The sequence below is a fragment of the Bactrocera neohumeralis genome, chromosome 2 (assembly GCF_024586455.1).
Source record: "Bactrocera neohumeralis isolate Rockhampton chromosome 2, APGP_CSIRO_Bneo_wtdbg2-racon-allhic-juicebox.fasta_v2, whole genome shotgun sequence".
Lineage (NCBI taxonomy): Eukaryota > Metazoa > Arthropoda > Insecta > Diptera > Tephritidae > Bactrocera > Bactrocera neohumeralis.
Window position 1 is genome coordinate 89,882,305 of NC_065919.1, and position 17,224 is coordinate 89,899,528.

Sequence of the window (17,224 nt, forward strand, 5' to 3'; positions counted from 1 at the left end):
GCGTTTTTTATTTTCTTCACTGCTATTCGGTCGAATATTATTCCGAGATGAATGGTGTTGCGAATATAACGCTCAGTAGGTCGATTTGGTGACCATAAACTGAGCGAAGCGCACGAAACACATTCATTACAGAAGATGAATTTTCGTAATAAAGTTGAACGATTTGTAAACGTTGTTCAGGCATAAGCCTTTCCATGATGAAATGCCAAATAATATTGAACAAAAATAACATTACAGCTTGACACAATTCACCCATAATCTGTCAAAAACAGGCTATTGAAAAAAATACCTCTACTTGGATCACCCGTTAGATTAACACCAGAGTGAGTATTTGTTACTCTTCTTTAGCGGTATTCTCGTCATAAGTACTTAGTTACTTAGTGCTGGTTAAGATCGGTGTGCGGCTGCTTATAATATTTGTGCGAAAAATGTTAACATAATATAGTTTTTCCCTCAGAGATATAAATTGGCATAACTCCACCGTCTGCAGCAACATCTACAAGCTCTACTTGTAAATATTGTTATACATTTTTTGGACTTTGAACTGTGCTTTATACAAAATGTTCCTTTACACATTGCTTAACTCCACCTCAGAGATTTCAAATAAACCGAAACCTCAGTCGTTTGCAAGTAGTTCTTCAGTGTGATACGCTTACTTAGTAAGTCTACAATTTTATTGGGTACTTTACACTCTTTACTTTTTGGCATAAATTCTAGTTGCATATAATGTCATAGATATTCGCCTTGCGTTCGTTCGCCTCCGGTGCAGTCCTTCAGCGGCCATTGAAATCAATGATTTCCAACTGGCTTTGGCATTCAATTTAACACAGCAGAATGCGCTCGAAGGACTGCTGCAGCGGTTGCGAAGCGGTATTTGCCTCAACAACTATTGCTTACCTAGAAAAATAAATTTCGGTAGTCTAGTAGCGCTAGGGGCTGCAGGACCGCCGCCTCGGCTCTGGCTTGCTTTGGCGATTGTGTAAGCTCATTTAAGTTTTTGTGTATTCCGCTTCATTGAATTTCAATGAAGAATGGCAGCAAAAGTACGTGCCAATTGGTGGCGGGCAGGTGCAATGCCAAATACACCGAAGACGGCGGCCGGTCCTTCAGTTGCCTCAATGACACTTTTGCACTTTCCTCTGATTTTCTTACTTACACACTTACGAACACATTAGCACCTCCAAGTGTTCGCCTCTCGTTTGGTTTCTTCGGTTCGAAAATATTAGTTATTTCGTGCGTGTGCGACTTCTATGATTTATCACTGGCCGCTGTGTGAATTGTAGAATTGGTTGACCCGAATTTATGTGCGCATTATGTGATTTTAATTTACTACTGGGCCAATGGTGGAGCTGCAATTGCAGTTGGCGCATTGACAGCAAGAAAAATGTTGCAGGTGAAAAATTACAGCAAAGTTTGACCTTCTGCGGCGGAGAGAGTTACACACACACACACACACACGCGAATAAATATACGTATTATACAAGCAATGCCTTAGGTTCACAGAAGCAGTAATATTTGCAAGATAATGTGTAACGCAAACTTCGGTATACCAAACGGATATGTGCTCGCGTATGTGGATCCAAGTATGGCACGGGTTAAAAAACGTTTATGTGCGTGTGTACCCCTGACTGCTGCAAATTACTGCGAATTCCGTGAAATTGGCTATATGCGTGCTTTTATTTGATATACGTCGGCTTCGGCCGCTGTGACGTACTTGTCTCTGCGGCGCATTTTTCTGTGCTCCGCTGCTGGCACAGCCCCCATTTAATTCGATATTTTTCAATTCGCCCGCTGTATATTTATAGTATGTGCACTTTTTGCTGTCTGATCGCCTGAATATTGGCCGAATGCTTTTGCCTTTCTCAGTTTCAGCAATTAACTGTTTGTTTGTTTTGCAGCGTTATTTTCCATTGTTTTGCTTGCTTTTCGTAGGAAATGTGTGAGCGGCTTCGCCGGCGAAAATTGCAACGCGTGTAAAGGATTATTTTACTACACTGGAACATACGTACGCGTGTTTGTATAAAAAGAGCCTGATGAGCTCCAGAACATACAGTGAACAGTAATTAAGTTCCGAGAAAATGAAGAGATTAGAGACCCGCTGTTGTTTAAATTGTGGAGAGAAACGTTTCAACTCGAATTTTCACTTTAGCTCTTAATTATTGGAAAAAAATAGCAAAGAAAAAATAAATAAAAAAAATTAAAAAATGCCTTGTAGTAAGTCACATGTTGGAAATATCTTCGGCAAGAGCTTTTTTAGGTTCAGGAACCGTGAAGAAATGAAATCTTTGAATAGATTACACTGTACTTGATTTATTTTTGTTACAAATGAGTTTATTGACTTCAAGATAACACACTGGTAGGAATTTGGAAAATTTTGAAAATTTATATGTAGATGATGCTTCTTCTATGGACTCTGCAATGAACTCCCTAAATTTAGGTAGTAAGTGTAGAGGAGGAACTCGGTTATAAGCGCGTAAGCGGTGTCTACGCCAGTAAAGAAGAAGTAGAGGATCTTTTCAGCTATTCTGTAAACTTTTGTTGTCTTATTTTCTAAACAGTCTTAGGACTTTAGATCAAAATAGGAATTTTTATCCAAACCGGATATTTTATATATTATACCTGTAACATATTATTTTTATGATAAAAATATCAATCTTTCTTTTTATCGTTGACGGTCTTCAAGGGACATTAAACTCGTACAATTTTTATATTTTTCCACCCACAGTTACTATACTTGTATCATGAATATTTATATACTCACTTACTTATATGGATACGTAGTTATGTATGCGTACGCAATTTCACAAATTACAACACTCATAAAGGGCCGTGCAACGGCGTAATGAATAAAACTATTTTAATTGAGCTGCAGGATTTTTGCTTCACATATTTTAACGTTTCAATAAAGAACGGTATTTCGATTGGTGTGAAATAATTAAATAAAATAAATGTTATTAATTGCAGCTATACAGTCAAGAATATATGTTTTATGCCCAAATATATATGTATAAATATTCATTTAATGCTCTTGAGCTGTAATCACCAATATTGAAGCCCTGTTCTCGCACAAAGTTTGCCCTTCTAAGTAACTCCGGATTGAATTCTGAAATACAGTTAAACACTGTGCTTCATTCCTGAAAATTGATATTTCAATTTAATTTTTGTGAGAGTGTTCTACAGAGAAGCACAGTAATTGTGACGTCATAAAACTAACTAACTATGGACTGTTTTGCTTAAAATTGCGATCAAAATTTTTCGTAGATAGGTAGGTAGGAGTGCTACTCCTTCGGGCTCAATTAGCGTGATAAGCGCCATTTTGATAAACTATCGTAAGACCTTGTCATCATGGAAAGACGCAAGAACAACGTTTACAAATTATTTTATTATCACAGTAATTGCTCTCCAATTGCATTGGATTTTGAGAAAGGATTTGGGCTTGCATCCGCATAAAATTGTTCGCACTCAAAAACTGAAACCATTGGGCCACCGTAAAGTCGTGAATTAGCTGATTTTGCCTTGGAACAAGATGACAACGTTAGCAATTGTTTTAAGAAAATCATCTTCTCCGATGAGGCTCATCTTCATCTGAGTGGTGTCGTAAATAAACAAAACTTTAGATTTTGATGCGAAGAAAATCCACTAATTATTTATAAAAAACCATTACATTCACCTAAATTGACAGTTTAGTGTGATTTTTGGTTTTGGTGGCATCAACGGTCCGTACTTCTTTCGATATAAAGCTGGTGACATCATTACTGCTAATGGTGAGCGGCATAGATCGATGATAACTATAATTTTATAGCTGCAAAGTTGATCCTAATAACGTCTGGTTCCAACAAGACCGGACTACGTGCCACATAGCACATGAAACAACCGAATTATTGCGAGAAAAGTTTGGACATTCGATTATTTCAAGAAATTATGGCATTGCATGGCCTTCAACAAATTGTGATTTAACACCATCACACTACTTCTTCTGACGGTTTATGTATATTGAAGTAGTATTCTCCTCTCTTACTGAACCGCGTCTCTATTCAACCCTTCCTGTTCCAACCACCAATTTTTACACCCTGAACAGGGTATACTATTAAGTTATATAGGGTATACTATCCGTCTGTCTGTCTGTATATATACGAACTAGTTCCTCAGTTTTTAAGATATCGTTTTGAAATTTTGCAAACGTCATTTTCTCTTCAAGAAGCTGCTCATTTGTCGGAGCTGCCGATATCGCACCACTATAACATATAGCTGCCATACAAACTGAACGATCGGAATTAAATGCTTGTATGGAAAACTTTCACATTTGACAAGCGATATTCACGAAATTTGGTATATATTATTTTCTAAAGCAACAATGTATTCTCCGAAGAAATTGATCAGATCGGTGAACTTTAGCATATAGCTTCCATACAAACTGAACACATAGTTACTAACAGAAATGCACTTGTGAAGGGTATTTAGCTTCGGTGCAACCGAAGTTAACATTTTTTCTTGTTTTAATTTATATAGCAGAATGTGTGGCTACCTTCCGTATGATAATGTCTATGGGCATTTGGCGCAGGAGCATATTTGCGCATCAGTCGGACATGACAGACCGGCATATGTGGGGATTGGTCTAACGCTAGCCGTATATATCCACATGATATATACAAGTAACCTCCGTAAGCCTTTTTCTATAACTTCACTGATTGCTACTCGTACAGACAACAATATTTTTAATATCTTTTGCAACTTATTTTGAAAAAAAAAATACTAAAAATTTATCGATATTATAATTTTCAATTTCTTCGATTTCCTGCCGCGTACGAATATTATTGTGCTCCGCTGCCTAGCATATTCCTCCGCTCCGAAAGTCATTACATTAATATGTCTGCTCATTACAACCAAAGCGTTTGGAGCAATTTAAGTATATCGTTAGACTGTGTTAGCTTAATTGTTATACACTCGCAACAGATACTCGAATAGATTGGCAATTTGAAGTTTCTGGGGCATTCGAGCATCCGTTTACAAGAAACTCCCCACCAAGCAATTGCAGAACAACACAACAATGCCGACCGCGATAAACTCGCATCCACGAACAATTTGCATGCATATTGAAGCATGAAATTGAAATTAATTTCAGGCGATGCTCAAAACCGCGGCATGTACGATTATTATTGCCTGCATACACTGCGAGCGCATTAAACTTAAGCACCCACGAACATGCGCTCACAACCACACTCGCACATGGCACGATTGACATTCAAAAGCCACCGCAACGCCGTTCATATAATAATCCATATTTGAGCATTCCGACATATGTAGTTCGCCGAAATTTATGAAAATTAGACTACTAACTAGTTTAATAAGGAAAAAATATGCAACTTCAACGGAACTACAAATTCGCTTGCCACATTATTGGCTTGGTACGAGGCAACATTGGAATTTACGCGTAATGTAGTCTGACAGTGGCAAGTGTGCGCCTGCGTGATCGCGAACGTGTGCGGCACAGTGTTTAGAATTCATAACTAATTTGAAGAGTAGACACATTTGCTTTTCTTCTCTTTTGTCAATTTTTTAATTGTCCTCCTTTGGTTCTGAAAATGCTATCGTCCATGTTTTGAAAGCTCGAAGGAGGAAGTATACGCCACGTTAAACACCACATGTTGCATTATTCTTAGCTGCAGTAGGATCCCATAACTCTTGAAATTCTCGGCTATTCAGTAAATGTGAGTTAATTAAGAGAATTACCTTTTGATTTACTTTATTTATATTTTTTAGTGAGAAATCAGAATTTTATCAATTTTCCAATATCGAGTTAGAGTTTGGCACATGAGAATTATGACGAATGATCTTTTCCAAGAACTTAAGAGCTCATAGAACTACCTAAGTATATACTCATAAGATTTATTTTTGGTTCAGTTGGCAAATATATGTATTTGCTGTTATTATTCTTTCCAAATCTTCCTCTTCTCTGCGCTGTTTGGCACCAATTGGAGATTCCAAGTAAAGCCAGACCCTTCTCTACCTGGTCTTTCCAACGAAGAGGAGGTCTTCCTCTTCCTCTGCTTCCCCGGCGGGTACTGCGTTGAATACTTTCAGCGCTGGCTGACTGACCCTAGTCAGCATAGTCGCTCTCTCTTAATTCGCTGAGCTATGTCAATGTCGTCGTATTGTTTCATCGACTGCGGTATTCTCCAACTTTTCTCTCGAAAACTCGTTACGCCGACTCATAAGATGTTGTACTCGTCCATACCTCTGCACCATAAAACAGAACGGAGATGGTGAGAGACTTGTAGAGTTTAGTCTTTGTTCGTCTAGAGATGACTTTACTTCTCAATTGCCTACTCAGTCCAAGGTAGTACCTGTTGGAAAGAGTTATTCCGCGTTAGATATCGAGGCTGTCGTTGTTGTAGTTAATGCTGGTTGCAGCATAGACGAAATTATCTACGACTTCGCAGTTAGGACTTTCAACAGTGATGTCAGAGCCAAGTCGCGAGTGCGACGACTGTTTGTTTGATGGCAAGAGATATTTCGCCTTGCCCTCGTTCACTATCAGATCCATTAGCTTCGCTTACTTGAACAGTCTGGGGAAAACAGAACTAATGGCGGAGTTTTTTGGCCAAAGATATCGATGTCATTGGCGTACTCCAGCAGCTATCTTCTTATAGAAGATTGTACTTGCTCGATACAGTTCTGCAGCTCGAATATGCTGGAGTAGATTGAAGAAGTCGCATGAAAGGGAGTTGCAAAGAAGTGACGAATCGAAAAGGCTGTTTCAAAAATATATAGCTTTTATAGGTTTCGGTTAAGGATACAGTTACTTGCAATTTTGAGTTACTGTGCAATTGTATGCTTAAAATGCAAATTGAACGAGTAGGTGTACACACACACATACATGCTACATTACGCACACATGCGGTGCACAACGTTTGCGGCAGGCGCTTACTATTATCCTTATTATTACATAAAATGCAAACAGCAAATATAATTAAATCTCTGCTCGGCCCAAAACATGCATCTGCACTCGAAGAATCGAAGCGAAGGGACGTGCACCACGGAGCGGCAGCAAAGGGTGCGCTATATAATAATACGCCGTGACGTGGGATGTGCAGTGCAGGATAAAGGAGCTCTGGCTGGGCACGCCACTGTTTGTTTACATGAATGTGTGAGTGTGTGTGTTTGTGTGTATGGGTGTATGATTTGCTTTTATGCAGCCGCTTTAGGCCAACGCATAAAATCGAATGTTAATGTGGTCGGCTAATGTGATTTCTGTGGCGAATGAGCGACAAATGAGCGGTGGCAGTGAGAGGCTATAATAAAAATTGCATTACTTATACGAGAGCATACGCTTTTGCGGCATAACATGGCCGTAGACCGCAACAATATGGCGTGTAGCTAACAACAGTTGCATCCACATAAATGCTACACACCCATGCATGTGTATGTATGTATTTATGTATGCATGTATGTGTGCACCTATCATTGCATATGACAGAGAAATTTCATGCTGCGCGTATGCGTATGTGTGTGATCATGCCTGTGTTGGTGCGCAATTTCGCAGCGGCATACCAAATAACGCGATTTTTGATTTTGATATTCAATACCTATACATACATATGTATATACGGCGCTTTTATGGCTGGCATTTTAATTTTCAGACTAGTTCATGGGAATAAAGCTCAGCGCATAGGCAAGTACATTAATGTATATCAGCCTAAATATATTACCTTGTTAGGTAACCGTGGCATCAGATAATTTCTTTAGACTTAGCCCTTTGGCCGCCTCGCTTATTTGTCGATTGAATTTTGTAAAGTGTATTTAAGCCACCTTAGGCTTTCTAAAAAAAAAAAAACAAAATAAATAATGCAAAAATTTAATAATACATTTATATAAACAAATTTATAAAAAATGCACATATAATGGATTGTCAAAAAAGTCTTACGGTATTTTTATTGAATTTTTTTTTTTAATTATTGAAATTGAAATGAATTTTTGATGACTCATGCCCAGCACTTGACCGATGCTACGGCTGCTACTATGCCGGTCTCTTTCCACCAATTCTGCGATTTTATTGCAATTTTCGACGACAGGCCTTCCGGAGCGTGGCGCATCTTCGACACCTCTACACCAGAACGAAAACGTTGAAACCATCGTTGTGCGGTGGAAATGGAAACTGTATCGGGTCCATAAACTGCACAAATTTTATTGGCGGCTTGAGATGCATTTTTGCCTTTATCGTACTGTAAAATATGCCGCATTTTCTCTTTATTTTGCTCCATGTTTGCGACGCTATAACTCACGAACGACCTAAAAGAAACGACAATCAATGAAACACGTGTTAGCGCGTGAAATGAGCTTTCCAAAAAGGTGTAGCATGACCCGATGCGACGAATAAAACTAAAACGCTTTCAGCGCCAACCAGCGAAAATACCGCAAGACTGTTTTGACAATCTATTATTATATTTATATATTATTTTTGGAACGAAGTTCCTTACGGCAGGCTTTGAGAGGATAGTGATAGTAAAACCGTAAGAAATAACCCGTAAGAAAAAGACTGTAAGATCGCTAGTTATAGCCTACCTTTAGTTTTTGGAAAATAATTAGGCATGGAAATCTGTAACATTATTAGGGGTATGCTCTTGTTCTTGCAAAACCATTGCACGGTGCAAGAATTGCATATATTTCCTCTTGGTGCACTGGCACAACAACAAACACACGCAGAAAATTATTTGCAATGGCTGTAAAATATGTCAACAAAAAACATCGGTTCTTTATTTGAAACGTTAGATTGCAGAAAATTTGTCCATTTAAATGTTTTGCAATGGCAACTTTAAAATATGTCAGATGTTGTCTTCCAAAGCTGGAAAGTTGCTGGCTATGTACTTTTTGTTGCCAAAAAATGGAAGAACTGAATTTGACATGTGGTTTTGACAAGTGGCGCAATGTCTAAAGGCGTTAAATCGCAAAATGGATCTTGGCCACCAAATTGCAACCCTGTTTTCCCTCAAATGGTCATTTTGGCTAAAATGTAGCGCCATCTTGTTGAAACCAAAGACATGAAATTATTTCGTTCAATGTCACGCAAGAATATAATTGCAACCCTGTTTTAGCTGTCATTTTACATAAAGACATATTACGTCGTTCAATTGTTGAGGAAGGTAAGTTTTAAATAGATTTTATAAATTGTATTTAAATTATAAAGATTTGTTGGTTTTTTTGTTAAAAATGTATGCAGAAGGTGCGCTAATTCACAATAGCCATGCATAATAGTCATTGACAATAAATTGACCGAATCAGCCGTTCATATATCACTAGATTCTGCAATTTCGGTATAGTATTTTTGCAATCTGCAATCTTGCAAGAGCAAGCGAATACCTCTATTGTGTATGCGAATTAGTTTCGGGTGAGAATTGTGCTTGCACTATTTGCATATATTTCTATTTTTCCTATGTAACTTTATGGTGTCAAACAAAAATAAAGAGACATATTTTTTGTTATTTTAGTTTTTTAGTTATAATTTGAATTATTTTTTTTTTTATTTTACGTAGTTCATTATTTCTTAAAATACTAAATTTTCTTAATACTTATCTGTACTTAAATAAAAACTAATCAGCGAAATTCGAGAGAAAAATCAAGACAACCTACATAAAATCAAGCACAATTTTTTTTGCAAATTGTATCGATTCTACATTATCCGAAGGAACTTCGTTCCTACCTGGTGTCCCACGACACCACATTTCTTTTTTTATATTCTTCCATCATGTCGCACAAAACCCCGGTTTTTTCACTTAACCTGAAAGTATCGAAAACTACTCGGCTATAATATCATATGTTCAGTTAATAATTGGACAAAGCAATCCTCGGCTCATAAATTTCGCTGATATCTCAAAACATTCCATAAGCCTTCAATTCCTATCTATGCGAGAGTATCTAATTCTCAGCCGTGCTCGAGTTTTACTTCTCTTTCTTAGTTGTTGTATATAGCTATAATTAAACAGTTACAAGTGTATTATATAACGACATATGTATATAAAAATCTTTCTATTTTTAGGTTTTTCTAACCAAATTCAGTAAAATCAGTTTCACTTTGTCAAACAAGGCGCTTCAATATTCATTACGCCTTTATGCCGTCTTGTGTTCGAAATTGCCGCCAAAGCCTTTTAATCCATTAAAAATTGTGTTTTTATTTATGAGCGTATATATTTTAAAAAGTTGTTGGCTACACTTAAGGGAAGTTTCGAGATTTATTTGGTTATAAATGCTAATATGAATTAGGCGAGAATACAAAGTTGGCAAAAATGTCGACATAACCAACATTTAAATTGACAAAGTTTTCAAGTTGCTGAAGTCATGGAAAACAAAAGACAGAACAAGAGTAAAGCATGCGCTCACCCTAAAAAAGGAACACGCACGCACACAGAAGCACATGCACACGAACGTGGAAAAGTTTTACTTTTAACACTTCCGAAGGTGTGTGCATTTGTTGTGGAACGTAAATAAGTAAGGGCGTCGCAGTCCTCTGTTGATTATCATAAAATAAAGCGTGTTGTTTTTGGTTTCTGAAAATCTTTTTTACACAAAATCAATAATTTATTTCTATTTGTGTTTTTCGTAAGGGGTTCTTTTCCATTAGAAAATATTTGAGTAGATTAATCTTGACTGTATGTATAGGAATTTACAAGAAAATGTTTTGGTTTCCCGGTTAAGTTTCTTGACATACTTTTTCTTTGGTTTCAATACGCTGAACAAGTGGCCATGTCATTTCATTGAGAAAATGCTAAGGTCAACTTGGAGCCTATCACCTGGCCTCATGCATTGGTGTTACACAGCGCTAGTCAAGCCAATCTTATTTCATGGTGTTTTGGTGCGGTGGACCACTATGAACAAAATATCATACAGGTAACCATTGAAACAAGTGCAGCGACACGCTATTCTCTGTATAACAGAAGCGCTAAGAGCCACTCCAATGGCAATACTAGCAAGGTTACTCAACCCGCCACCAATCGACATTGCAGTGGGAAGCTCTCCGGCAAAATCAGCTGCAAAATTGGTGGCATTAGGTGAATTCTCTACAAGGAACTTCGATACTGTTTAATAAGTAGGTGATGATGAATAAACTAGACCACATACCCACAAGCTTTATTTGGGAGAAAAGGTTCCAAGTCACACCAAAGGAAGGTGAATGGCGCAGAAGCCTGTGACACACCAGCGGAACTTACAACATCTATACAGATGGAACCAAAATACTACTGCTCGGAACTGGACCTTAGGCGACCTTTCAAGTTTCCGGAATACTGCAATAACTTTCAAGCGAAAGCCTTTGCAGGTGGGAGAGCGGCCGAGATAGCCAACAATGCAGGAAACAACATAAAAAGGACGTCAACAGCCAAGCAGCAATTAAGCCAATAATCTCATCTCGCATTACGTCAGAGAATGATCTTAAAAGATGCAAGCAGTATATGTAACGGCTGCCGGAAAATGGCTGCATCTATACTGGGTTGTCACCTGGAAATTAAACTACTGATGAGATTGCCGAAAGTAACATCCATCTGGCTACCAAACAAGTACAGAAAATACGAGAGTCCCTAAATACCATATACAACGAAGTTTCCAAAAGTGCTGACAGGCTGATCAGAGCGAGATGGAATGCCTTGAGTATAAGCAGGATCGCTAAGATTATCTGCAGTAGCCCCTTCGAAAAACTCGTTTGCTCGACATATGGTCTCGGAAGGACTGCCGAACGGCTGTTGGCCTCCTACTGGCATTACATGCAAACCGGATGGGTTTAATTATTGACGATACATGCAGAAGGTGCAGAGAAGTTGATATGAGAAAGATGCTGGAATATCTACTAAGACTGTGACCAGCACTATCTATAACTCGTTTTAAGTATCTAGGAGCTTTGTCGTTCAAGGAACTAGACGAAGTATCAAACGTAGATATCAAATCGCTTTTAAAGTGGCAAAACGCGTTGACGATTATTTCACCTCAAAGTAAACTTAATCTTCATCTGGCATTACTATGACCCGTAGGTCTATAGTGTGTATGGTAATAGTGTAATTTTCTGAATAGGGTATATCAAGCTCACCACTTTTAAAATCCAGTAGAAAACGTCGGAGACCCGATAAAGTGTATGTGTAAATTATCAGCGAGACGAGCTGATTCGGCTATGTCATTATGTTTCTTCGTCAGACTGTTTGTATATTTGAAAACCAAACCCTCAGTTCTTAAAATATAGATCTGAAGTTGTGAACACCTGTTTTCTCCTTACGAAGCTGTTCAATTGTCGGAGCTGCTATCGGATCCCAATACCATATAGCTGCCATATAAATTGACCGATCAAAGTGCAGTTTTTTTATGGAAGACTGTTTTATTTGATAAGACATTTTTCTGGAATTCGGCAAAACAGTGTGTCTGAATTTCTAGTTCCGGAGATAAAAAGAGTTTTACTGTCTCGGAATTAGGAAATACAATAAGTCTGGTGTCTGCTAAAAAAAGAAGGGTTAGAATAAGCCTTTATTTCTAGACCCGACTTCATGATATATGTAAATATTGATTTAGCTGAAATTAACGTTTCCGAAGTAAATTTAATAAAACTGTTATTTTGTTGTGTGCGCTAGATTTGCACTCGGGTATGAAAATTTGTGGCGCCTATGGTAAACGGTGAAAAACAGAAAGAAACAGGCCACGTGAAGTTAAAGTAGCATTTAACTTTTATGTGAGTGCATGTGAGAAATGCGGAAAATCATCTTACAACTACAGTCGACACACACACAAGCCATATATGTGGGTGCTTATGCAATGAGCACGTGGGCGCTTTCAAATATGTGAAAAAGTAAATAGTGGGTTTGGATTTTGATAACTTGGTACTGGTTGAAACCGGAAGACTATATGGTGAAATAATTTTGGTGAACGGATTTATTATGAATAATTTGATTTTGATTGAATAAATAATATTAAAATGCGCCGTCAGGTAATATCTCAGGTCAATGGCACCTCAGATACAGATCCTTACTGTACTCAAGTAAGCAAATGCAGTTTTGGTCAGCAATCACTTATCGGATGATATTTGAAGGTCAACCATATATCATGGTCTAATTATATAATAGAAAACAAGTGCTTCACTTACACCTTTCTCCCTTTGCACCAGCCATATCAAATAGTGATAGGAGCGTGTTATTGTTGCTTCAATGCCCTGCTGGGTCGCATACCTAATGTTGCAACACGGATCACATATGTACAAATAAAAGCGTCTGTGTAGTTTCGTTTTTTTCCAAAAGCGGGTTACGCTAACTGGTATGTATGTGCCAAGAACCCGTGTGTGCCGATGTGTGTAGTGTGCAGCTAAGTTGCAAATGTAGAAGGTTGTTTGTACGAGTGCGAATGCGAGTGAACAATTTACGGTGAGTGAGTTGGTATGTGCACACACACAACTTGACAAACTAAGCGAAAAATTAGTTTTTGAACTTTCTAAATTGGTTTATTTCATGGCTTTTTGATTTTTCACATTGCACACACAAACGAATTCACCGTTAAATACACACATTTGCTGAAGCGACACATAGCTGAACCTGCAACATACAAATGTTTGTATGGAGGTGTGTGTGTATGTACAAATATGTTCGGTATTTTGAGTTGCTTGCGAAGGAATATTCAAATATTTTCTAGACATTTTACGTTGGCCCGTCGCGCTTCGGATGAGCTGTGCTATTTAAGATTGTATGACGTGATAAGCACAGTTATATTGAACCGCATATGCTTGGAGGCAGCAATGCTGAAAATATTACAAATCGTCACCTTAAATGTAAAATAACGTATCATCAACAAACAAAAAAATTGAAAATCGCTGTCAGATATAATAACCGATATATAACCAATATATAACCATTTTATAACCCAAAGCCAAATTTTGGTTCAACATGAGTTTATAACGTTTTTCCTTCGCCTGTAAACTTATAAAAAGTGATGTTACTATTGTGCATACTAGGTGACGAAATATTGCATACTTTTATTCCGCTTCCAAAGGAATATTAATCACTTGATATTTGTTAATGTTTGAAAATTTGTATTTCTGAGAAAAGAAAGGATCTGCAGCATATGGCATTTGCATAAATTGCTTCCAAAAATAATTTCTATTCTGTTGACTATAATTTGGTGTAATTAAAATAAAGTAAATTCAAAGCAACAACAACTAAACCAAAACGTTGGTTTCAGTGGGCTTAACAGGGAGAAAATGAATAATGTATGAATAGAGATATAATTAATTAATTTAACAAAATGTATTACAAACAGAAACCGTCTGAAAACTAAAATTCTATTTCTTCTATGAAATTCTAAGCTAAAACAAAATGCGCCCAGCATGCAAGTATGCCTGTTTTATCATACTAAACTTTTGCGAATAGCAATATTTCACGAGCGCTTACATTGTTGTGTCGTTCCCGAATTCTGGTATTTCTTTTATCGTTTCATTTTTGGAATACTTTTCACATTGCTAACGACTTTGCGTTTAAAAAAATTGCCAAAGTTTTTGCATTGCGCATTTTTTCTTTTCTCTCGCTATCTCGCTCAGCTGTCGAGAGTTAAAGCGCAATAATTTTCTATTGGCCTTTTTAGAAACATACAATTGTCGCCTTGAAGAATGCGAAATGTGGAACAATGCGCAGAGTTTGAGAAAAATGCTTGGACTGATAAGCAATGGGAGGGAACATATCGCTTATTTGACAAATCGCTAATATTTCGTTTTCATTTCAACTACTCAGCTTATGATTGTGTGAACATTAAAGACTAGCTTAACAAATTTTGCTTTTAACTAAGAGTGTAATTGTAAAAAAACAAAATTAAGATAACTGCTACCATATATTTCATTAATTCTATCAAGAGTTCTCTTACTTAAGATTAAACAGATACTGATAGCCCAGCATTGAGAACAATTAAACGATCAACTCAAGTGCTCCCCAGCAATCAATGCAAATTCTCAAACTATTGAAGGCAATTAAGTCATTTTGATAAGGAGCCGTTAATCAGACAAGAAAGAATTTAATAATATTTATTGACTGTGGTAAAGTTAATGCTGAGACATGATAAGATTTCTAAATTCAATTTAAAACATTGTATAAACATATACCATATACTAATGGCTATATATTGTAGTATGTATATGTATATTCCTTATTTTTATAGGTAGTAGGAGGAAACATCGAAAACCGAGGTGTTCAAGACTCTTCTACATTCCTATGCAAATAAATTGAGGTAATAATGGGTGATCCATTTCGATGTTCCCTAATTTTTTAAAGAAAAAACGCAGAAGCTTCAAATTTGGTGGAGAATGGTTATTATTATTTGAAAGCTCTTTCATTTATTTTTTGAAGACTATCTCTTTCAAATGTGGAGGCTACGTGCCAGATGGTCCATGTGTTGAGTCCAATTTTTGATGACTCGTTCGAGCATAAGACTGGTATCGCGTGATGTTTTGCTCTAAGGTCTGAATCGAAGCGGGATTGTCCGCATAGATTCTAGACTTTACATATTCCCACAGGAAAAAGTCTAACGGTGTGTTATCACACGATCTTGGTGGCCAATTGACCAGCCCAAAACGTGAAATAATGTGTTCAACGAATTGTTCTCTCAATAAATTGATAGATGCGATGTGTGGGAAGTGGTGCCTTCTTGTTGAAATCATATATCGATGAGATCACAAGCTTCAATTTCAGGCATCATTTCAAAGCATCACTTGGCTGTCAAAGTCGTAAGGAATTGCTATGACATTGCATATTTTTGTAGCATACTTTTAGGCGCACTATTAGAAACGCCGGTTTAAACTTTAACAGCGTTGCTTTGAGAATAGCTGCAGTTTACATAGAAAGTTACTGTAAATAACATCGATTTACTTGAGCCATAAACTCTTGTAGTTAGTGATGATATTGTATTAATTATAAAACGGCTGTTTTCAATTTGTCAAGCGTTGGAGCGTAGCGAATGGAACAAATTACACCAGATGTCAAAAATGATTTAATAACCTCTTGGTTTCCGTAAAGAATTGTAATATATAAAATCCATATTTAATTTTTGGCAGCAATTTTACCTTTGAGCCATTTATAATAGTAAGACTAATCTTAGATGCGTACAACATAACTTGGTAGCATTGAAGATAGCGGTTGTATTACCTAAATGAAATATCCCTGTAATATTTAATCTTAAGCTTTCCGAGATCGACCTGATGCTGCAGTCGTTAGTATACGTGTATGGTTTGATAATTCATATTTGGTGTAAAAGGAACAGAAATGTAATTTTATTTGATTAGGTTCATGATTCCTGAGTCCACTTTAGGCATCAACATATCCGAAAAAAATGCTTTCTTTTTTTTAAAGCTTTATTCTCCAGGTTCTCTTCTGAACACAAATCCAGCACGCAGCTTATGGCTAATGAGAAATAGGTGTGAACCCACACTAAGTGCACAGTGGACAACTTTGTCGCTAATACCGTAAAATCGAATGCCACCTAAATGTAATGCCCAAGAGACTTCCTGCAACATGTGTACATGCAATCGTCATTCAATTGCCTTTTAACGACACCAAAGAGTCCTTTGAGCGTGTGCGACTCTTGTGAAGCGTCCACGAGTTCATTGCTTTCGTTATAAGCCGATCGTTTGTGCGAGTGCGACGTTCCTCACAAACCTGCAATTACAAGGATGACAGCAGCGATACGCGAGCAGTGACAAAAAGCGCAGGGTAAGCGCTGGGATAAAACAGTGTGTGGTGTCGTTCACAATTAACAACAACAACTACAAAGCAAATATATTACATGACTACAAAGCTCATACGAGCATGTATTTGAACAATGCGTTACAGACAAATAAGCCTCTTGTCAATTAAAAACAAGAAAAAGCGTTAACTTCGGTTGCAAGCAATAATAACCTTCACAAATCTAAAATATTTCTTAGAGTAACTTGACTTTGATTTGTCAGTTTGCATGGCAGTTATATGCTATAGTGATCCGATCTGAATAATTTCTTCGCAAATTGCACCATTGCCTTAGATAATAATCCAAAATTTCTTGAAGATACCTCGCCAAATAAAAAAGTGTTCTATACTAGCACTTGATTCCGATTGTTCAGTTTGAATGACAGTTGCACGTTAATTCTTGTCCGATATCGGCGGATAAGAAACTTAGTGTACATATAGACAGACGGTGAGACGGACTATCGACTCAGCTCGTCATGCTGATTATTTATTTCTTTCTTGGT